Source organism: Piliocolobus tephrosceles, chromosome 5 (genome assembly GCF_002776525.5).
Source record: "Piliocolobus tephrosceles isolate RC106 chromosome 5, ASM277652v3, whole genome shotgun sequence".
Taxonomy (NCBI): domain Eukaryota; kingdom Metazoa; phylum Chordata; class Mammalia; order Primates; family Cercopithecidae; genus Piliocolobus; species Piliocolobus tephrosceles.
Window position 1 is genome coordinate 81,090,944 of NC_045438.1, and position 25,887 is coordinate 81,116,830.

Below are 25,887 nucleotides of genomic sequence, written 5' to 3' on the forward strand. Positions count from 1 at the left end.
GGCAGCTTTACCACCAAGTGAGGTGGAAATTTTATATGTCAAACAGACTGGTGGGAGAAGCCCCTGGAGTCAGAAAAAGATGAATGATGCCTCTCTGTGTGCATTGCTTGCTTCACAGCAGCTCATGGAGTAAGAGTTCATTTTCTTCAGTGGCATTGTTACAAAGCACACTCTTGGAACATTCTTAAGTGTTCAAGTCAAACCTCAGTCTTCCAACAAGTCTCTCTCAGGAGCAGAGAGATAAGTCTAGGCCATGACAAGCAGAAAACTGACTTTGAAGTATTTCTCACTTACCTTCCCTCCATGTCCTTATTTGTCTTTTTTGAAGTGGAAAGTAAAAGAGAATGGACGACAGTGTGACTATTACATGAGAGCTTGAAGAAAGAAGGCATTTCACAGAAGAGACACTGTAGTTACGCAAAGCAGAAAATCCAGGCTCTACAGGTCACAGACACGGGCCCACTCCCCCTTCTACCCAGCCATCTTCAATGATCTGGAATACTATACATGGTCTTGAACCTGCCTTAGTTTCCCTTTTGGATGGGGAGAAGGGATATGTTCAATTTTCTAAAATACCTGGCATGTACTTGGCAGAGATTACAGAATGATTAATTAGATGATATCACCAGAAATCACCATCTTCCTACCTCAAAATGATACATATTTGAGACAGTATCTTGGGTTTTCATGAAATCTTAGAGTTTTAGAACTTTAAAATTTTAATAACCTAGATGGTAGGTGTGATAGAGGCAGTAAATGGCTTTTAAAGGTAAATTGATTTTTTTTCCTTCCATCTGAAAAACATGAATGTCATTTGTCCTGGTCAAATGTGACTGTCATTTTTAATTTGTCACAAGGATCTGAAGTAAAGTTCTTTGCATACGATTATGTAACATCAATGCCCTACACTTTAATACATTTTATTCAAAGTCCCCTTTAAAGTTTTCTATCATACCTCAACCTGTTATAAAAGGTTAGAGATATATATGATTTTATGAAAACCTTATCTATAAAGCATATAATTTTGGAAGAAATGTATTAATTAAAATAATAATGGAATAGTATTTAATGTGACACTAACAAAATATATTTCTAAAGTTACTATCATGTAATAATTTGATTAAGCTACTGAATCGATAAATTACCATAGTAATTAAGATATAGATAAAGTATATGCATTAGCCCTTTAGAACTGCTATAACAAATGATCACAAATTTAGTGACTTAAAACAACACAAACTTATTTTACAGCTCTGTGGTTACAAGTCCAACAAAGATCTCACTGGACTAAGATCAAGGTGATGGCCAGGCTGTGTTCCTTTCTGGAGGTCCTTGGGGAAAATCTGTTTTATTGTCCTTCCCCAGTTTCTAGAGGCTACCTGCATTCCTGAGATTATATAATTTTTATTTTCAAAGTCAGCAACCGTGGGTCCAGTCCCTCTCACATTACCATCCCTTTGGTTCTCTTCTATCTCTTCTTTTACCACTTTTAAATAGCCATGTGATTAGATTGGACTCACCCAAGTAATACAGGATAATTTCCCTATCTCAAGGTATCTCAAGGTCAGAAGATTAGCAATTGTATTTGCAATTAATTGTATCTGCAATTCTAACCCCCTTTTGCCATTTACAGGTTCCAGGTATTAGAATGTGGACATATGTCATTATGACTTCTGTCACACCAGTCATACCAGTCTTTTCCCACATGTTCTCACTCATAGGTGGGAATTGAACAATGAGAACACTTGGACACAGGAAGGGGAACATCACACACTGGGGCCTGTTGTGGGGTGGGGGGAGGGGGAGGGATAGCATTAGGAGATATACCTAATGTAAATGACGAGCTAATGGGTGCAGCACACCAACATGGCACATGTATACATATGTAACAAACCTGTATATCATGCACATGTACCCTAGAATTTAAAATATAATAAAAAAAATATTTTTAATTAGTTATAGCAGAATATGATAGCTTATTATCATCTCAGGTCTAATGTACTGTTTACTTATCTAAGATATTGGGTTAAATAACATATAACATATCATATTATGCATTCCATGCATTATTATATATCTATCTTTATTTATTTGAATTATGCAACATTATAAGTACATTTCTCCTACATAGCCCAATCAAGATAATAACTCTTCATGCTGTATTTAACAGTGGGGTTATAAAACAGGATAAGAGAAAGAGAATTTAGAAGTAGTAAGTTATCAGTTTGGAAGGGTTGGCTGAAAATCGGTTTTGCTACCTGACTGAAATCACTGATGGGGAGTGAACCAGGTGTTACACAATTGGGGACAAATTTCAAGTTTGCCACACATGCCACACCTGAGCTCCATGATAATCTCATCAAGACCAACTGACACCAAAGGCTGGAACTAGTGCCAGGATTGAGTTTGAACCCAGACCCAAAATTTGTGTTTTGTGGTCTAGAGTCTCAGATTAGATTTGGTCTCTAGAATGTGGCGATGCTTAAGTGCTACTTTTTATACACTGAATATCAAAGGGTGCGACAACACTTACCAAACACCCACCATGTGTCTTACACTTCTCATAAGAGGTATATAGGCTATCACTATTAATACAAACCAGGTGACATCTTATTTGTGTGCAAAATTTCATCCTCTCCACATCCCTCAAGGTAGACATCTTTGTTTCCATTGTAACAATTAGGAATCAAAAGCTCAGTGAGCCATGAAGTTGGAATCCGAATACTGGCCTTCTGGATCTCAAAGTCATATTCCTTTCCTTACATCCTACTGAGTCTCAACTCCAAAATCATGGCACAGCATTATATAAACCAAAGGTGAAGTTACTTATACATTTAAATTGCACTTAACATAATTTTTGAATAACAGTTAATGTCAAATAATATAGTTCTCAGTTTCATGTAACTGAAAATTTCCAGAACGACTCAAAAGTTGATCACCTTTCTATTTTAATTCTGGCCTCTATGAGGGGATGTGTAGTAGCCAAAACATGCCATGACATGTTTACATCCTAATCTCTGCAACCCATAAATATGTTATGTTACATGGCACAAGAGAATTAAGGTTACAGTTGGAATTAGGTTTGCTAATCAGAGATTATATCGGATCATTTGGGAGTGCAAGAGATTATATCGGATCATTTAAAGGGAAAGAGGGAGGCAGCAGTGTCAGAAGCAGGGCAAGACTTGATTGGCCATTGCTGGTTTTGAAGATGAAAGGGATTCAGGAGCCACGAAATGTGGGAAGCTTCTAGAAGCTGGAAAGGGCAAGGAAATAGATTCTCCCTTAGAACTTCCAGGAAAGAATGTAGCCCTGATGACACTGATTCTAGCTCAGTGAGAGCCAAGCTGGTCTGTTAATCTCCAGAACTCAAAAATAATAAAGTTGTGCTGTCAATAAGGGGTTTGCAACAATTTGCTACAGTAGCAATAGGAAGCTAACACAGTGGGTACTAATTTAGCCCATTCAGTGACAAAAGAACCAGTCATCCTCCATAGAGGGGTTCTGGGGACTTGCTCACTATTCCCATGGCCTAAACGTCATCTTTGAAGAAAAGAAGTGGTTCCAGACACAGTGGAGAGAAGAAAGCAGAAATGTAAGAACATCTGTTGGTCTCCTGGGGAGTTTTAAAAAAAAGTCACTTTTTTTTTTTTTTTTTTTTTTTTGCCTATTATAATGTAGTAACTTGTGTAGCCTTTTTGATTTACGTATTATTCTCAATATGGACAATATATTGTTTTCATTCTGTATAATCCAAGAAGGATGAATATTAAAACATTACTAAAATAATATTTAAAGCTGATTGTTCTAGCTTCAGTGTTCCACTTACCTGTCAGACATTCTGAAATGCTGGACTTCCAGTTTTTATGCTTTAGTTTATCAGATGTAACTATTGGGAAAGATATTAAGAGTACAATCCTGGGCTCTATTGCCCGAGAAACTAAAAAGCAAAAATCCAACTCAGGGTCTTTCTCCCTCCACTTTTATATGAAGGGTACATCTTCTCTCCTTAGGGATATCTTGAATTATTTCCTTTTATATTATCTTAAAGAAATTCATTTTTAGGAAAAATCATACTCTAAGTAGAAAAAGAATAGCTGAGCCATGACTACATGTAAAACCTTGGAAGAGACAGAGATGCCATAGACTGTTCTTATCTTAATACCAACATTAGAATGAAGTAAGCATAAGGCATCAAAGCCTAAACACCAAGCTTCAACCATTCAGGAAGAGGCTCATTTTGTGGTAATTTATAGGGGGAAATAATTGATGAAAAAGGGTGGCAGTTTTAAAACAAAAGAAGGGCTAATCAAAATGGGGGGAAATAACCTCCCGGTGGAAGTGTATCTGGCATTGCTAACAAATACCTCCACAGCTCTGATTTCCCTTGTGGTGATCTCTGAGCACTACACCCGGACAGCTGAACAAAAGTAGATGGCAATAATTAGATTCTGATGAGTGAAGGACCCACATGAGGACCAGTGTTTCTGGAGGAGTTAAGGAAAGGAGAGGAAATCACCAGATTTTACAAAGGATATAAAACGGACACAGAGCCTCCAAGAGTTTTCTAAACAACTGACTTCTTCCTACTCACCTAACAGCATATGCAGAAGGGGAAAATATCCAGCGTACGGGAAACTGATCACAACTGGAGGATTTTAATATGCCCACACTTCCAGTAGTAAGATTCAGGGTCACCCAGAGCTATTATTCAAAGTCAGTATCAGACCATTTAATTTTCTGCTTCAGTTCCTTTCTGCTTCTCCCCCTCCCACCCCAGCCTAATGGCCATACACCATCTTCTCTTTTTTGCTGTCCTTCTGCCTCTTTTAAGCACTGTTTGTGCTCTGAATGGAGTTTTATGACTGACATCTTCAGGTACTGTATCTATTCTCCTTAATGAAACCCTGGTTATAGTGAGTGCTAATAGCTCAACAAGCATTTTATAGCCCCTTTAAGGAAAATGTGTAGAGTAGACATGGATGTACTTAGCACTCAGCTTGGTAAATAGAAAATGGGACATGGGCAGTGCCATTAGAGCTGTGAATGATTTGTGGTGACTTTCATGTCGGCTGTTTTTCTCTTTTGTCCCTTACTGGAAGCCCCAGAATCCATTTTAAGTTAATTCCAAAAGCTAAGTCTGAAACAAATTGTATAGTGACAGGTGAAAAATGTAAGTGGAAAAATGCTGCCAGGGGCTATATAGTATGCCAATGTGTTAATCCACTTGGATAAAAGGCAGTGTAACATGTCTGGAGATATACCTGTTTCCCTTTAAATGCTTGGGCACTTCTCTGTTCACTTCTCTTGATAATTATATCCTGATTCATTTGATATTACAATTGCTTTATAAACTCCATTCACCATTTTCTCTTACTTTACCCACATTCATTTCCAAGTTATGAGACTTCATTTCTTTTCTGTCATTTCTTTTGCTTTTCCACTGATTCTGTTTCTGTTTTAGCATCTGTATCTAAGGATCAAACTTGTTGGTTTAGAGGTGAACAGACACAGGTATATGCAGTAACTGAACTAATAACACAACCAGATGTTCCTGCTATTAGTTCAGCAGCTGTCTCTTGCTCCATTCATCCTGGTGGGAAAACTAATAAACCTTACAAGTTAAAAAAAAAAAAAAAAGAAAGGGAAAAAAAGAGAAGAACGAACGTGCTTTTAGAGCTACTATTCTGTGAAGAGATTGAATAAAGAATGGTTGAGTATCAAAGAATCATCCATTTATATAAAATCTGCTGGTTCTTAATTTCAAGGACAAGGTGACACCTAAAAGGGAACTGGTTGTATGCTCCTCAGATGCAGAGCCACTTTCAGAATTCTAAACTTTTGGGGGGTTTTTCAGTCCTGTGAGTAGCTTTTCAATTGCAAACAATTGACTCATTTCAACACAAATCACGAAAGAACATGACTTTGAAGTAAGTAGTTAATCCCATGATATATCTATCATTTCGTATCAAGTAAAACTCAGCTAAGGACAAGCATGCAAGTACAGATGTCAATTAATGAAGAACAAATTGAGATTGTGAGCCTCACAGTCAAGATTATATTTAAAATGATGACATCGATGTATTAAATTAGGATGGTTTAGGCGTCTTGGATTTTTTTTTAATGACAAATTTAGGATTATTCCTTAGCACTATACTATTTCTATAGCAACTATAGAGTATGTTAATGCACATTTAAATCAAAGCAATTATTTATTTGATATGTTAACATCATAACTGACTAATAACTACCATTTATTGAAAGCCTAATAATTAACTCTCACAAAAACCTGATGAGGTGGGTGTCCCCATCTCCATTTTACAAAAGAAGAAACTGTGACTCAGAAAGTTGAAATAACTGGGACTCGGTCACAGAACAGGAAGTGGCAGGGCTGAGATTCCAACCTAATTCTCAAATATTCAAGAGCCTGTGGTCCCTCCCTTCTGCTATTGGACCTCCCAGTAGAGTATTGTTAAGTATAGAATTGTGTCTCCCAAAAGAAGTTATGTCAGAGTATAACATTTGGTACCTCATTTGGTGAGCTTATTTCAACATCATCCCTTTAAAGAGATCATCAAATTAAGATGAGGTCATTAGCTAGGGCTGTAATCCAGCATGGTTAGTGTCTTTACGATATAAGGACAAGACAGGTCCACAGGGAGAATGGCATGTGAAGATGAAGGCAGAGGTTGAAATGACGTATCTATGAGCTGATGAACTCCACAGATTCTCCCCAGCAGCCCTCAGAAGAAACCAAAGCTACTAACACCTTGATCTCAGACTTCTAGCTCCAGAATTGTGAAACAATACATTGTTGTTTAAACCACCCAGTTTTTGGTACTTTGTTATAGAAGCCCAATATAACTAATATATAAACATAAATATAATATGTAAAATATAAATATATATAATATAAAATATAGGGTAATGTGTTCTTTACATTAGTTATTTTTACTTATATAGCACATATTTTCTATTATTTTTCTTCTAATAAAGTTGTGAATTTTAGAAATTAATGTCATCAATGATAGACTGGATAAAGAAAATGTGGCACATATACACCATGGAATACTATGCAGCCATAAGAAAGGATGAGTTCATGTCCTTTGCAGGGACATGGATGAAGCTCGAAATCATCATTCTCATCAAACTAACACAAGGACAGAAACCAAACATCACATGTTCTCACTCATAAAGGGAGTTGAACAATGAGAACACATGGACACAGGAAGGGGAACACACACACCTGGACCTTTCAGTGGTAAGGGGCTAGGGGAGGGTTAGCATTAGGAGAAATACCTAATGTAGATGATGGGTTGACGGGTGCAGCAAGCCACCATGGCATGTGTATACCTATGTAACGAACCTGCATGTCCTGTACATGTATCCTAGAACTTAAAGTATAACAAAAAAAAAAAAGAAATTACTGTGTCAATTAAAAATCTAAAGAAAATAAGAAACTAAGAAAAAAGTTAATAAAACACGGAAACACAAGGAAAGAATGAAACATAACAAAGACCAATTAGTTGGAGTAACTCTGACAGCTCTGGGATATGAACTCCACCTTCCTCCCACTGAAAAATTACAGCAATGCAAGTACAGAAGTTGATTTCTTGGTCAGTAACTGTACCATGTAGGTGGAAAGGTCAACAGAGCAAGCCTTTCTCCATGCACTCATTTGGGGTACCAGATTGATAAAGGCTCTGCTCTCCTCAGTCTGCGGACTTCTAAGATGGATCTGGCGTTAGCTGGAGAGAAAAATAGAATGGAGGAGTGCTTGTGGAAGGTTTGCTGAGGTTAGACCTGGAAGTGTAGTACATCACTTCCACTTACATTCTAGTAGTTATCAGGCCACCCTTAATTGCAAGGGAGCTTTGGATGTGCTGTTTGTGTGTCCTGGAAGAAGAGGAGAACGTGGATTTTGGTGAACAGATAGCTGTTTCTGATACAAACAAGTAGGCACTTGGTCGTTCCTAGAAATCCAAATTCATTTCCCTAGCCTATTCCATCTCACTTGCTCCTAGGTGACAGAGCTTTCCCTCCCTCCTCAAACTCCACCATTTCCCTCCCAGGTCTTATTTTGTGCTGATGATTTTGTTTCCTACCACCATAAATTCCACTGCCATATCTGCCAACTGATCAGGCTCCCTGCCCACACATTCAGGCTCCAATCTGTTATTCTGGATGATCTCCCCAAAACTCTAAGACAAACCTGGTTCTCCCTTCATGTAGCTACAACCCATCGCTTCCTTCCCACTCAATTACATGATTCCAATAATTGTCTCTTTTCACTACAGACTCATCAAATTTTTCCTCTCTGTGGAATCATACCCATCATCAATCAAACATAAAATAACTCCCACTAAAAGATCCATTTAATGCCTCATTTTCCACTTCCCTTTACAGGATTGCTCAGAAGAGTTGCTTGTTTTGCAAAATCCTAATCCATTTTATCCATCCACTTTTAAATTTACTCTAATAATTCTTACCACTGTACAGCGATAACACTCATCAAAGCAAAAAAAAAGGAACTTGTATTCCTATTAGCAACAGTCAAATCTCAGTCCTTGTCTTACTCAGTAGTATTTGACACATTTCATTAGCATTTCCTTTTTGAAACACTTTTTTTTTTTTTTTTACTTGATTTCTAGAATGACACCTGCTGGCTCTCCACCTTCTTAGTTACTCCTCATCTGCCCTCTAAATGTCAGAGAGCTGTGTCTAAATTCTTATTCCCTTATTTCTCCTCTATCTAAATAGTATGTCCTAGTCTCATGACTTTAAATTCATCCACACACTGGTATTTTTCAAATTTATGTTTCTAGCTCAGAACACCTCTGTGAACTTCAAGTTCACATATTTAACTGCCTGCTTGGCATTTTCAACTGGAAATCTAATTGAATCTCAAACTTAACACATGTCTAAAATTGAATTCCTAGTTCTCATCATTTGCCAAACAGACAAACAAGCACTCCTTGTTTCACAATCTTCATCTCAGTAAATGAGAAGCCCATTCTTCCAATTGCTTGGGCCAAAGAGGAGTCTGATTTTTCTTATTCTTATCCTATGTTTGGGAAATCTTATTGGTTCTACCTTTAAAATACATGCAGAGCTTTTTCTCACCACTACTACTTTACCACCCCAATCTGTCATTATCTCCCACTCACCTGTATTAATAAAAGACCTTCCTAATTGCTTTCCCTATTTCTAACTTTTCTCCCCAGCAATCTGTTCTGAAGGGAGCAGCCAGAGTAATCCACTTAAAATGTAAGTCAGATCATGGCACTTCTCTGCTTCAAAGTTCCACACTGCCTTCAAATCTCACTGATATGAACAGTTAGTCATTATATAAGCTAACAAGAGCCTCATGCTCTACACGCATGGTGCATCTATACCATTCTCTGACCTCACCTCCCACTCTCGCACATGCTTGACTCAGGCTATGTAGCCTTATTCTGAATCCTCGAACAGGAACATTCCAAGCAGGCTCCTGCATCAAGCATTTGCACTTCCTGATTTCTTAGCCTGGAATTCTTTTCCCCAGACACCTACATGGCTTGTGCCTGAATTTCTTTAATTTTTCTACTCAAATGTCACCTTTCAGTGAGGCTTCTTTAACCTCCCTACACAAATATCAATTCTCAACCACACCAGCATTCTTTACACCTTCCATCTTGCTTTCTATTTCACTGTAGCACTTACTTTTTACCACCTGAGATACCATATATTTTTATATATTACCCCAAAAGCATGGACCATGTCTTTTTCTTTACTTCTAGTTTCCATGACAACTATGTGACACAATGACAATAGCTATATTCTTCAACAAACTTTTGATGGAATCTCTATGATGAAATTCACAATTTATACCTTTTCATTTTAGACCACACTTCGGGAAGGTGTGGTTACTGGGAGGAGGAAGCAAGAAGTTGCAACAGTAACAAGTAGTAAGCACAGAATTTACTGGAAGACAGAATTAAGCCATCAGTAATAAGATACAATATTAAAAAATTCAGCCTTTAAAATTGAGTTTATTGTATAAAGAAATATTATTTATACATAATAAATGACAATTTCTTGTAATTAATTGTGAGCAAATTAAAATCTTAACATAGAATGTAATTTTATAACAATCAAGATCTTTTAGAACAAATTATAATCAATGAAACCCCAAATTTTCTCTACAGATAAGTTTTAATTATTAATATTGTAATATAATATATATTTTACTTCCCATAATTAAAGAAAACTCACTTGCAATAAAATGATTTTATTTGTAAAAGTATTTTTAATATAGAAACACACCTATTACATAACATTAAACTTGCTATGATTGTCACTGAATATGATTCACATTAACAAAATATTACACAGAAATGTAAAGTGAAGCCTTTTTAAGCAATCAAAAATTGTATGTAGTGCAAAGTCTAATTTAAAGTCTGAAAATTCCAAAAACCAGAATGCCTCTTCTCCTCCAGAGGATCATAACTACTCACCAACAAGGGAACAAAACTGGACAGAGAATGAGTTAGATGAATTGACAGAAGTAGGCTAAGGAAGGTAAGTAATAACAAACTCCTCCAAGCTAAAGGGGCATGTTCTAACCCAATGAAAGGAAGCTAAGAACTTTGAAAAAAGGTTAGACGAGTTGCTAACTAGAATAACCATTTCAGAGAAGAACATAAAGAACATAAATGACCTAATGGAGCTGAAAAACACAGAACGAGAACATTGTGAAGCACACACAAGTATCAATAGCTCAATCGATCAAGCAGAAGAAAGGATATCAGAGATTGAAGATGAAGTCAATGAAATAAAGCGAGAAGACAAGCTTAGAGAAAGCAAGAGGTGAAAAACGATTCAGGGACAACCTTTCAAAAATCTCGTTCTGATAGAATTATCCATAATTGGTCACATGAGTGGCAAAAGAGAATGTTGCTTTCTGTATATTTAGTTGACTATGATAGTTTTATAATAGCTATCTCTAAGGTCCAGTACAGGTCTGTGTCATCTAAAAGCTCTTTAATAAAGTCAAAATGCAATGAGTTTTTGGAGGAGAGAGAAAAACAGAAAAGCCAATATCCAAATTTGGGATGTGCTTGGAAGAATGAGGTAGGATTTTGACAGGTAGCAATAAGACAGAATATTTCCTGAAAAGGAACACTCTGCATAATTATTCAATGACACTGAAGAATGGAGCATGACAGTAACCAAAACAGCATGGTACTGGTACAAAAACAGACATAGATCAATATAACAGAATAGAGAAGCCAGACATAAAGCTGCACACCTACAACCAACCAATCTTCATCAAGGCTGACAAAAATAACCAATCAAGAAAGGACTTCCTATTCAATAAATGCTGCTGGGATAACTGGCTAATCATATGCAGAAAATGAAACTGGACACTTACCTGTTGTTGTTAGGGTGGCAGAGATCCAAGTTACCTCGAGTTACCAGCAGTGTATCTGTGCAGGTCCACAGCAAATTCAGCTCTTCGCCTCCTCCCCAGAGAGAATTCGACTGAGGGGCATAAAGCAGAAAAAGAGGCCGAGGGAAGTTTCAGATCAGGAATGAAAGTTTATTAAAAAGCTTTAGAACAGTAAAGAAAGAAAGGAAAGAAAAGAAGGAAAGAACAGCTTGGAAGAGGGCCAAGAGGGTGACTTGATAAACTGAGCGCCAAGCTTGACCTTTTGTCTTGGGGGTTTATATGCTGGCATACTTCCGGGATCTTGCATTACCTCTTCCCACTCCTGAACCTTATTGGGAAGTTGCTGATCAGTTTCAGGTGTTTTCTATCTAGTAGGAGGCCCTCTTTCCCTGGCGCCAGCTGTGACCAATTACTACTTTAGAGAAACAGGCCATCTTTCCCTGGTGCCAGCTGTGACCAATTACTACTTTAGAGAAACAGTTAACAACCACGGGACCATCACCTGGTGGTTGCCCAACACTCCTGGTGTGTGTGTAGCAGGAGCCCTCTCCTGTCCAGGTCGTACCTAACGAGCTACCCACTATAACATCATCATATACTAAAATTAATGCAAGATGGATTAAAGCCTTAAATGTAAGACCTAAAACCATTAAAAAAAAAAAAAAAAAAAATCCTGTGAAGTACCCTTCTGGACATAAGCCTTGACAAACAATTTGTAGTTAATTTTATGGGCAGTGAGATGTACTGAATAGAAGTAAATATTCACAGATTTTCTTTAGAAAATAGAGTTTTAAAACATGTGTCCAACTCACACATTTTTATTTCTATTTTCCTAGAAGAAATGATTAGTGAATTTGCTCACAAACTAGGCGCTAAACATGATGTTATAGAAGAATACTAGGAGTAATCCCTGACCTCAAGTAGTTTGTAATCTAGTTAGGGAACAAGCTACAAATACATGATTAATTAAAGAAAGAGTTAAAAATACAAGGCATTTTTATACAGATACAAATCTTCTATACAATTAATTGGCAAGGACATTAAGTGTCTCTAAATATTATGTTTTAGAGGACACATTCTAGAAAAGCTTTAAAATAGCAGATGGTCCCAATCTTGCTGTATATTTTAAATTATTCTAGAATTTTTTGATAACCAGAACCATAAGAAGATAACTTTAACTTAATTGACTTCCATTTCCATTTACTTTCATAAGTGAAGTGATCAAAAACAGAAAAAAACTAATATTGTCACATTTCAACTGTTTAGAATTGTATCAAAGTTACTGAACTTAATATTCAGGACAATATAATAGGCAAGGTATACCCATTTTTCATTTTAAACAACTGAGGCTGAGTTATTTATCACTGATGACGCAGATGGAAAATGCAAGGATTCAAAATCAGGTCAGATGCTGAAGCCCTTTTTTTGAAGGGAAAAGAGGCCAAAAATACATATTTGAATGTAGTTTCTGCTACATGGGTCTTTGCAGCAGCAGATAAAAGGAGATTTGATTTTAGCTGATGTAATGTAACTCCACAAAAAGCCTCAGCAACTTTGCTCTAAAATCTTCTCTTTTGTAGCAAATAATATTTACATGTGTACAATGCTAACTACATCTTCCAACCCAAAGGAAAAGTAAATTTTATAGTGTTATACAACTCATATTAGAAATAATTTCATTTATTGTGTATTAAGAACATCGTAAAGCCCGCATTTGTTCTTAGTATGTTATAGTTGTAACTTATGGAGTTTAGATATCTGCCAAAGCATTTATTTTGAATTCCCAAATGTAATTTTACTATAGTATTTCAGCATTTGTGAGTTTCATATACTTTAAAGTTGCTTAGTTTGATGCTATCTGTGGAATAACTTTCCACTTCAAAACATATCAATCTGTCTTCAAATTTATCATCTGGCTACTTATCAGTGCTGTTTTAATAATGTTAGTATTTAACTCCGTACATTCATTTTACTCTAAACAGTGTCTTCCAATTCCAAGCTTTTCTTCTATTTACCAATTTCCTTCTATTTAGAAAAAAAAAAATTGAAACTTAGTAAAAGTCAAAACCCTTTTAGTACAATGTGTTTTTGCACATAATAACTAAGTGGGACTAGGGGACTGAAAAATAATTTTTTTGCTTGTTATAATTTTTTTTTTGCTTGTTATACATTTATATAGATTCGTAAAATATAGATACCATAATTTAATATGAGGGAAAAAAGAAACCAGATTTTCTTTGCAGCTGTTTGTTTAATATCCCCAGAGCAACTCAGGTAGCTTGCACTCTGACTTTCAGACAATTATAACAATGGTACTATACTTCCGGAAGCAAAGGCAAAAACAATAAACATCCATTACAATTGCTCCTCCTTCAAAGTTTCCTTTTTTAGTAAAAATCAATTGCACAATAAAAGCAAGAACAGTTTCACAAAGCCAATAAGCTGGAAACACCGTTCCAAGGCTCTCTGGGTGTCTTTAGCATGAGAATCCTACTTTCTTCACCTAGTGATGGTAGTACTTAGGTTTCAAAGTTGTAGTGAGCATTAGAGCTAATATCTGTAAAGTATCTGACACGAAAGCCAGCTTGTGGCAGATATTCATGTAGTCTGCTATTACTCTTTCCCTTAATATCCTATATATTATTATGGAAGAATAGGTCCTGCTACTTCAACTCAGGTTGACAATATAGGGGCATTTCTTTTACTGCTTAATTTTAGGACTCCTTGACTGGCCAATCCACATCAAAAGGAAGGCCAGGGCTTTCCTGATGCCTTCACCCCAGGGAGACATAAAAGCAAGTGCACATATCACCACCACCACTAGGCAGAGGCCCCCAGGTTAGATTACTCATCTAAGTACTTGACCCTGGATTCCTCATCATCCAAACGATACTAGTTACTGCTGCTAGATTAGCAATAGATGCATTCTCCCCCATAGCTGCTGCTATTGCCATCACATAGCAACACCATGTTCCAGAATGGCTAAACACCTGCAACAGCTGCCCTGGGGTGAAGAGTGAGGGTGAGGCCAGAATGAGCCTGTCATCAGAACTTAATTCAGCCAAGGGGAGCGCGAAGGCAAAAAAGCTGTTTGAGGTGTGCAATGACACATCCTATGCGACAAGGATAGTGAGATTGGGGCACCACTAATTCCACCTCAAACAGTGATAACCCAGTGATAATCACATAGTTGATAAAATAAAAGCCAGTCTCTTTATCTGCTTGTATTAATTGATTCTTAAAAATAATAATTGCTTCTTAAAAATAATAATGTTTGGCAAACAATATGACTTGCTCATCAGTATACACGATGGAAAGATCAGAAACTCCAGAGTCAGCACCAGTTGGAACCTAACTCAGTTGTGCCTGGCTGCATGACCTTGGACAAATAGCCTGACTTTTTTGAACTTTATTTTTCTAAAAATGTATAAAATGTGTAAAATTGGAATTGGATGTGTATTTACACACATACACACACACATATATACATTATCTATAACACACACATATATATGTGTGTGTTATAAATATAATTCCTGCCTCACAAGTCTTCTATAAGTAATAACTCTTATAATATATTGTTATTTTTTCCAAGAAGCAGTTCTTTTTCTCTGAAAAATTGATATAATAACATCTATTGTAAAGCATGTTATGAGGATTAGTGTTATAAACCAGCTGGAAAATAGGTAATACTCAACAAACGGTAAATATGCATATATTGGGAATAGAGGAGAAATAATTTAAACAGTAATTTAAAAAAATTAAAGGCTGTATCAGAGTTCCTGTAGCTTCACTCCTTCATAATATAAAACAGTGCTCTTCAGTAGAAATATAATGCAAGACACACATCTAATTTTAAATTTTCTAGTGGCCACATTAACAAAAATATAAACAGATAAAATTAATTTAATTAGATAGCTTATTTAAACCAGTATAGATTAAGAGTGAGGACAAGGCCTAACTAAAAATATTTATTTTAATATAAGCAATATGAAATATTATTTGTGAGATAGTTCATGTTTTTTTTCCAAAACATTATCGAAATCTGATGTGTATTTTACACATAGAATACACATCAATTTAGAGAAGCTATATTTCAAGTTCTTTTTTTTTTTTTGCGGGGGGACAGAGTCTCACTCTGTTGCCCAGGCTGGAGTGCAGTGGTGCTATCTTGGCTCACTGCAACCTCCGTTTCCTGGGTTCAAGCAATTCTCGTGCCTCAGTCTCCTGAGTAGCTGAGACTACAGGCACATACCACAATACCTGGTTTTTTTTTTTTTAATATATTTTTAGTAGAGATGGGGGTTTCACCATGTTGGCCAGGCTGGTCTCAAACTCCTGACCTCAGTTGATCCACCCACCTTTGCCTCCCAATGTGCTGAGGTTACAGGCATGAACCACCACATCTGGCCATACTTCAAGTTCTTACTGTGCTAGTGGCTACAAAATTGAAGAGCACAGATATTGTCACTTAACATTCATCTAAACATTCAGCTCCAGAATCAAGCCTGTCCTCAGATAAGAGAAGTTTGGAATCCCAGGTTAAATGTCTCAGTGTCTTAGTATAGTCAGTCTTCTTGTTAGATTGGTTTTTGCCCTGTCTCCAATTCTATCAAGTTCCTTTTGCTCAGATATCACCTTGTACCTCAGTCTGCCAGGACTGCAGGGCTTGCCAGAGTAGAAGGCAACAGAGCTGAGCCATAGTCCCACTGCTGAACCACTCACCACCTCCCTTGACTCTCTATAAATCCTTGCACTACCAGATAATGGTTCAGATGCATTCCCTATATATCTCTATCCTGTGTAAGAGCCCACCTCAGGGATATTTTCTTAAAGATAAGCATCACATCCTGATCTACAAATGGACACTGTCTTATAACAAGAAATGATACAATAACCATGTAGTCAGAGAGCACAAGGGAAGACTGTAAAAATAGTACAAAGGAGGACTACAACAAAAGTACAACATGATGGGAGGGGGGTGGTTTCCAAACACTGTAAGGGTAGAATTCCAACAGCTCTCCTGTAACCTGAATAACTATAGTCTTGCTTGGGACATAGACAAACCAGAATGCATGGTTAAGATTCAGAAATTATGGCAAGAGAGATAAAATAAGCCTTAGAACACTGGCAGGCTAGTGGAAAGGTAGAGCCCCCATGCATGCATGTCCAGAGAGGTTGAGAATTGCTCAACACCAGAGGCTGTCACTCACATAGACTCTAATATGAATGGCATCTTATAGAGTTGTGCAGTACACAACCAGTACACTTGTAACTGGCAGCCCTCTGAGGAGTCAGATGAAGAGAATTAAATTGCTCTACATAGCAAAGTAAAATTAATTTATTTGGGGAAGGTGGGATATTGAAGAATAAGAAGTTGTGAGGGAATCCACCCAAAGACTTTTGTCAGCGTTGGAAAATGACAGATTTGGACAGTGGCCTCTGTAGGGTGATGAGGTGTAGAAAAGGATTATGTAGGAAAGGAAAAATGAAATACAGGGTATAAATTAAGATAGAGTAAAAGCAGAGAATTGAAATGTAGATGACTAGGCAAAATGTAAATCCCTCCGTAATCCTCAAAGATATTGTGGTAGAGTCTGGGTTTCTCAATATAAGCAAGATGTGGGTTTGAGTGTGTTCTAATTAAACATTAAATATTCAGATTCCTTGAGCAAACTAGAGGCTCAAGCAGATGATCTCTTGGACTAGTCGACCAATCATACATTGGTTGACCATTAGCTATGGAGACTTAACAAGCATTTGCAGAATAAATGAATTATGGTCTGGATTGGACAATTGACTTCTAAACTTGGCTGCTTATTAGAATTATCTAGAAAACTTCTTAAAAATAGATATATTTGCCAGGACTGTGGAGATTCTAAAAATGTAGGTAGGGGCTGAGCTCTAAAATTTGTACTTTTAAAAGATTCTCAACTATTTCTGAATCAATGGATCTACTTGGGAACAACTGGGCCCAGGTGCAATTCAAGAATCTTTTTTCCCTGAGGCTCCGTGTCTCTAAGTAAAGTCAGATCACCACAGGCAGCACGGAGAGTAGTTGGTATAACCCATAATGCTTCAAAGATGTCCTGGGAGAATTAGCTGCCTCAGTCCATTCTCAGAGATCACAAAAGTATCTTCACTACAGATATTGGTATAACAATGTGGAAAAACCCAGGATTTTTGTCTGGCTGGTCCCTAAAGTAAGAGTCGAACGAGATCCAAAGTCAACCTCCTAAGCGTTCAGTAAAAAAGTAGATATGGCTACCCAAGAAAATATTTCCACTATCAATTTTTATTGATGAATGAAAGAATAGCCTGTTTGAATATGTCTTATACATTACAGAACAAAAGAAGAGTTTCATGTCCTTTTATATTTTACTTTTTTTCTGCTTCTCAAGAAGAGGAAAAGCTAGTTATAATAGAAAAGAAAACATTCTCAACTATTTCTACAATTTTCTTTGTGAAATGAAAGATGAATAAATACATTTTATTTATGTCTATTTATCCCTCTGAGTTTAAACTAACCCTGAAGGGTTTGAGCAGGGTCAGCAATGCTAATGTGCTGGACCAACAGGTGATTTTAATTTATTTGCTATAAATTGTTGAGAGGGACCGATGCTAACTCCGTTCTCATTAATTCATCTACAGTCTCCTTTCCTGGGGTGAAAGTTGCAGATTGCACAGATAGGATTCAGAATGAAAGGCTGAATGGAGCAGAATATAGAATGTCAGCTTTTTGTTGACACTATTGGGATGCTTTCCCATTGGATCCCACACGTCAAAAATCCTTCAGTCTACAGAAATCACAAAATAATATTGTGAGAAAATGTATGTGGTTTCCAACATTTTCCCAGCTGAAGAAAGATAAAATTTATTAGCTCTTTCTTGAATGTTTATAAATAGCTAAACATTATTCTGAAATCTGCAAAGCTTAAAATATAAACTGCCTCATACTATGAAATAGATGTCAACATCAATATGTTCCATCAAGCTGCCCATGTCTATTAATGTTTGCTAGCAAGAATTTATTTCATAAACAATTATTTATTTCCTATTATATTCAGGATACTGTATTATTTACTACTGGGGAAAAGAATCAATATACTATGCTTTCTGTCAGGCTCAAGCACCCCAAAAGAGGTAATATCCTGAAGAAAACACAGAAAATTCATGTTTCGTCACGAATTCATGTCACATAAAAAGCAGTCTTAGGTGTATGTGCTACCCAAGTTGGAAGTAGAGAATCCATTCTAAGAGACAGGAGAATTGTAAGGTTTAAAGAAGTGTGCAGCTTTAGAGTTCATGAAGAAAAACGCCAGTGCTGCTAAATGTAAGATCATAGTTAGCCATACTACACCACTGGTAAAATACCATGCATTAAAAACCATGCTGAATGCTGTCCTAAGTCCTCAACTCCAGTGTCTATCTCAGCAGAACATATCCTTGTTATCTGCTTGCCCAAATTGAAGGAATATTCTTTAGGGATTATGAACAAGGACCAGCGTGTTAGAGAGACTGAGTTTAAATCTTGGCATTGCTTCTTACTAGTTACGTGACACTGCTCAAGCTTACCCTCTCTGAACTTTAGTCTCCCATTTCTAATAATAACTACTCTAAAAGTTGAGCTCTAGATGAAATGATTGCTCTAATATATCTGCACAGATTCTAGTAATCAATTGGGTAATCAACCAGTATACAGTGGCTAGTCTTCCTATTATAGGTGTTTTTACCAGGTTTTCTATGTTTATGCCAACCTGTTCCTGCCAAGCACCAGAGTAAGTTCTCAGCTTCAACCAAATCTTTATTTCTAGCCTTGACACAGGAGCATTGGTCTCTATCCTTGCCCTGGTAGCTACGATCATAACCTTTGCTCCAGAGATATTCTGATTTCAATACTAGTTATGAATCCACATCTTTTGTGCAAACTCTGCTGCAGTGATAACCATCCCCAGACTGTCAGGGCTAATCAAAGAAGTCTGTGTTGTCATAACAATTACAATGTAAAAGGAGATAAAACGTTAGAATCAGTAAAGAAAGTGTTGACAAGTCAGTTTGGGATATACAAAGAAGGCTTCTTGGAGGCAGTGGCATTAAAACTTTCTTTCACATGGCTCAGTTAGAAGAACTGTACATCCAGGACAGAGGTCGTGATATTAGCAAAGGTGCTAAATCATAAACATATGAAACATGCCATTAGAAATAGGTGGTACCATCTGTTTTGTTCACAAACAGTCTTTTGAAAACACAGTTCTTAATCCTTTACCAGAAACCTTTGAGATCAGATATGTTTTGGAGTTCGGAATTTTTCAGATTTTAGAAAGGGAATTCCGTTCACATGCTATATATTAAAACACACCTTGTGGGATCTAGGCAGCACCTAGTAATCAAATAAGTGGTATTTCTATAGCAACATGCAAGTTATTCACACTAAGTGACAGACATAAAAACAAATAGTCGCATATCACTGACATCAGGTTCAACCACTAAATGAATTATGAAAGAACACTGAGTGTTCAGAACTTTTGAGATTTCTGAACTGTGGATAAATTATTTTGGGGCCTGCAGAGGGAGACGCAGCCTGAAAGATGAGTTAGGAGCATATCATAAGAGGCCTGAACGCCTGGCTAGGGAGTCAGCTTTTGTTCAGAAGCTGATCGAGCATCCCAACAAATAACTTTGCACATTCACTTTTTCATGATTTTAGTGTCTTTTTTGAAAACGTAATTGCTATTTCTACTATGTCTTAATACATAAACTTTTTCTCTTAGCTTTTTCGGTAATGGGTTAATCTATCAATTGAGTCCCTCTTTTTCTTCTGTGACATGCAACAGAACTACCCTAAACTGTAGCTTAACTATAACTCTTTGTATTATTATTTTTCAATTTACGTATAGTAAAATTGATTCCTTGTAGTATAGGCCAGTTTTATGTGTTTTAGCGCATGTAGAGATTGGTATAACTATGGCAATGAGGATACAAAACAGCTCCATCATCCCCCGAAGTCTCCCTAGTGTTCTGACTGTATTTTAAACTAAGCATCATTAGGAATCACGTGAGGGGTCCACATTCTTGTCCCCTTGTATCCCTCTATAACACAGAATAATGGTGGTTGTGAATTCCAGCTAGAATTGACAGGTGTTGCCTGGATGCATGTGATCACTGTTCATTTAATGTAGTGAGGCCATTTCCTAAAGCTTGCTATCCACTGGGTCATGAGTTATTCAAAGGTTTACAGGAATTAAATTTTTTTGCATCAATCCCCATTGATTTTTTTGAAATACTAATGCAGTTTTGTTTAGGTGGAACTTCCCATGTGATTCTTCTAGCTCCCTAGGTTTGTTTCTATGTAGCTTCCCCATCACACTTTCCTAACTATGTACACTTTACCCTCAGATACAGCCTCTACACGGGAATAATTGATTTGGATTCAACCCATGCAATTAAAATAAGTAACACATTCTTTTAGAGTGAGGGGATGTTTAATCTATACCTTAAGTTGTCAGGTAAGTAGGATAAATGTTATCTGTATTAAAGATATGAAATGGATGCGTGATTGCTCTATGGGTCTGCAGGTACAAGAGAAAAAGGCAAACATGGAAATAGTGAGCTGCTTGATGCTGTGCCTTAGCTGTTTAAGGTTTCAAATCACTTAGAAATCAAATAAAGGGCCTCATTTGTGCGTTCCTAAATTTATTGTGCTCTAGTCTCGCACGTTTCAGTTCCAAGACTGCTCTTTGCCAGTCTGGTTCATCTTTGCAGCTCGTTTCTCTCATCACATATAGTGCGCTTTTTAGGAAATTGGTTAAATATAAACTTTAGAAACAAAGGTGCCCAGCTCAACCTTGTGAAGTTTTGGGAAATACAAACAATTAAAATAAAAGTACAACTTAGAAGCTCCAGTCCAAAAAAAAAAAGTGTGAGAATTTGGGAAGATTAAACACTTTCCTCCTTTATAAAAATAGGTTCAGGCTTCAGAGTACTCGCTTTTCTTTTCTGATGTAGTTAAAAATAAATCAAGGAAGAAAACGTTCAGTGAATTTTTGAATTTCTGTGGGAGGGTTTGTGAAGGAGTTCTTTCATGGAAGGACAGCTGAAAGGTAGGCAGAGTTTGAATGAACTTATCTCTGGTAAGTTTACAAGGTTTTATTTTCCCAAAGCAGGACAAAATGATACCAGAACTGTATGTTCTCTACCAGTGGAGTTCTTGTGATAGATTTTATTGTAACAAAAAGAACACATATTTTATAGGTTGTGAAATTATCCAGTTCTACCTCTACAAGGCAACTGGGAGAGGAGTTTACAGGTGGAAGGGATACCATAAATGAATACTGAACTGGAAACCACACAATTAATTCAATAATTGTTTTTTATGAAGTGCTTGCTGAAATGACTGCTAGATTAAATGAGCCCCAGTAGTGCAGTAGAGTTAGCAATGTCATCTCTAACAAGGGGAAGAATGTAAATCTTATAACAGTATACAGATGTTTGTATTGAGTATCTCTAATCCGAAAGTTCCGACAAAATGAGGCCACCTTAGAATTGTGCAATGGCAGTCTCTGCATAGCAACAGCTCCCTACAAATACTAAATCCTCATTAATCCCTTTGGAATTCATTGTAATGACACTAATCATGTCGAGCTCATTGGGTATTAATATAAATGTTGCATGTAACCCCATGGGAATCCAGAACAAAACTCCTCAAATATCCTGTATCCATTCTCCATAACAACAAAAATTGAATTGCAGCCTAAGTGCCTGATTACGGTGAATAAATAGTTTATTCATTTTAATAGCACTGATTGAATTCAATTCATTTATACCAATGTAGGTGCAACATGTGAACAAGACATGATTAGCAATTCATCATCTTTCAGTGGACTTCAGAAAACAAAATAATTCAACTCTAATTCCAAGTCAAACCCCTGCTTATTCTGTCCTCCCTTCTAAAGCACCAGAATAATACTTATGGCAATACGATACACGGCAAGGGGTCTTTCAGAGGAGACTCTGAGCATGTAAAACAAGAAAGACGCATTGTTCCTTCAGTGATAAAACTTACCTTGAATCCTAGTCCTGCCAGTGACTGGGAATGGCCTCCCCCAGAGCTCCTATAAGCCCTGCCCAATGGTTGTCCACAGCTGAAATAATTGCCTTTCTTTTCTTTGGGCTGCCCTGAGATTTCTGAGCATAGTGGAGTAACTCAAGACAACTTAGGGGTAAAGTCTTTAAGAAGTAGAGAAGATTCACAAAGAGAAATATGGAGAAAGAAAGCAATTTTCCCACATCATGTGCAGGAGCAGTACCTCAGAGAAGCTGTAATCTGCCGAAAATCTTTTGAGGAGACTGGATTTTGAAAACCTCAATTATGTTACGGTCTCCCGTCATAATTGCACAGCTATTACAGATAACAGCTATATCATCCCAGCCACCCTCTGTGGAAAAAAATCTCAAATGCCCACTATGCTGCATTTAGGGATATTAATTTGTTGCAGTCAACCTTGCTAAAGAGAATTCTCTAAATTCCTTGATTTGACTTCAATACATTTTGACTGAGGCAAGAGATCTATTCCACAGTAAGCATCTTGACCAATGCACCGCTTAAATTTACAGATTTATCCTATCTCAACACAAAAGTAGAGGAGTGTTATATAAGAGCCCGGACAGGAAAGTGGATACGGGAAGTCTGAGTCACAGAAGACAGGCTGAAAGCACTCTATTAGATTGATAAAATGAACTGAAATCTCTGGGTGGACACTTTTGCACTGCACCCACAATATTATTCTTGATTTGCTAGGAAGAAAGCAATTTATTCTGTCACTTTCTGGGGACTTAGAGCTAATTGGCCTTTCATAGTTATGTGATTCTGCAAATGAGCATAAAAGTGAGAGCTGACAAAAATTCAAACAGGAAATCTGAATCTGCCTATTTTCATAAGTATCTTATAATGGTTTGTAGAAAGGGACGAGATTTTGATTAGAATAGCAAATTTCTTCATGCAAAGGGAAGTGCTCCAAATTACCCATCACTATAACAAACAGAAAAATTGCTCTTCATTCAGGCTACTGGATGAAAGAAAACAAATGTTCTTTTCTGACTCCCACCCAAGCCAGTCCCCTCCAGACTATCCATGCAGCCAGTCAGCACTGTCATTGGTGGACATTCCTCAGAGGGTATGACCTCTTCTAGCTCACCAGTTCTTTTTTGCTTTTCTACCCCAATCCACTAGAAAAGACATGCATAATACATCACATCTTAGAGAGCAACGAGACAGTGTGTCTACAAATGCAACAGCAGGATAAAAGAAATACAAAGAAAAATAACTGAAACCTCCATACAACCTTAATAGAAAAGAAGCTGGAAAAGATTAAGTTCAACATACAAAAAAAATTTTAAAAATCTTTATTAAGGCCTGCAAGGAATGTTAAGGTATTTTCACAGTGTCTGGCACAGATGACAGAATGAACATCATGGAGGGAAATGGAAGAAAAGCAAACAAAAGAAAACAGGAAGCACTATTTCTCATGCACAAAATATACAGGGTGAATTTGCTGAGGCAAACAGACTGCAGTCATTAACGAAATTGAATTGAGCCAGACTCAAGTTTGCCTTTCAGATTTTTTGGATTGAAGTAAATTTCACCTTCCCATGCCCCACCCCCCTCCCACCCGACCCTTCCCTCTCCCCTCCCTTCTTTTCTTTTTCTCTCCCTTTCCTGGCCCTCCTCTCTCCTCCTATTCCCTCCTCTCCCCTTTCTTCTCCTCCTCTTCTATTCCCTCTTCTCCTCCCTTCCCTTCCCCACCCCTCCCCCACTCTGTTCTCTCTCTCTCTCTCTCTGACTAACCACCTGCTCTATCCCTAGCTATCCACGTGGCAAAATTTACCTGAAAAGCTGTAGGTCAAGCAGGCCAATCTGGAATTTGCACTATGTGGTCATACATTTTGTAGAACTTTACAACACTGGGTAAAAACTTACATTTCAAAAAAGCAGCTCTCCTGGCTGCCACTTCTTTCGCCATATTGAGGCACTAAATCTCCTTTTTTCCCTGAGCTTGAGCTTTCAAAGTTATTTTCCACTCTGATGATTACAGACAGTTCGACAGACAAAGAAAAAGGGGATTTTAAAATAGGTAGTCACTACTAATATGTACTTTGCTCTTTTTGACCAGGAAAAAGAAGCCTAGGTGTCATTTTGCCATTTCTTAATCGTCAATGTCAAAAAAAAAAAGAAAAGAAAAGAAAAGAAAACCACTTCTGGGAATGCAGACATAAAAATGCATTTATATTGAATAGATCGGCAAGAAAATAAGGTGATAAATCTTGCTCACAAACAGTGCCCTGTGTTTCTCCAGGAAAATGGGGGATGAAAACAAGAGAGTGATTATAATCACAAAATTTTGAATTTGTTATAAGAATTAAAAATGAGAAATACATTTAAAATAAGCTTCCTGTTACAGAATGTATGTTCTGAGAATTGATTCACAGTCAATTGCTCAAAATCATCCCTTGCAGAACCTTCAGTCTCTGTCAGCTCTTCTGTGTTCTAAAAGATCTACTTCTCCATTGGTTTCCATTGTTGTATTTTAAATTGCGGGTCTGCTACTTCTGTCTCTTTCTTTCTTCACTTTACATCAGGCTTGTCATATTTAAAGATCAAAAATTCCCCAAAATAAAGTTAAAGTGTATTTTGTATTATCTTATTTGAGGATATCACAGGGAGATGTTGACCTCGGGTGATTTTAAATGCCATTGGTATCCACTTCAGGGGCAAATAGAAAAATAAAATAGGTTACCATGGGTTCATATTTAGTGAACTACTTTCACTGCCATTCACCTTTTCTCAAAAGCATGTCATATATATTTTAAGTGTGTTATTAAAAACATAATGTTCTTAAGCATAATTTTAAAATACTAATAGCTACTCTTTTTTGAATGCCTACTTTGTACTAGACTGTATGCTTTGTGCTTTACAAAAATAATATCTCTTACTTATAAGTTCTCTGAAGGTTCTTTGTATCTATTGTCTTTTTACATGAAGAGAAACTGAGACTCACAAAGATTGCATCTTGGCTAAGGTTGCCCACCACAACTGCTCCCTCAGCGAGGGGTGGCTGGCATCAAAGTTTCTCTAGGTCCTAAATTGACATTCTTTCTCTTTCCCCTATACAATGTCATCTTTCCACTGTTAGTTTCCTAGGAACCAATTAATCTTCAAAATAAAGGACAGTTAATGAATTTATTCCTTGTGAGATAATCATGAAAGGTTTCAAATGACTATCCTGAGATATCCCATAAACGAGTCAGCAAGAACCAGGAGGCAATACAGATTCAATAACTGGTCAACAGGACCATGGTATAGAAACAATCATGTAAGATGTATTGATGACCTAAAGTATCTCCAGCATTGGCTTTGGTGATGTGGGGAGTATGAGGTGAGGTATCTGTCAATAAGGAGC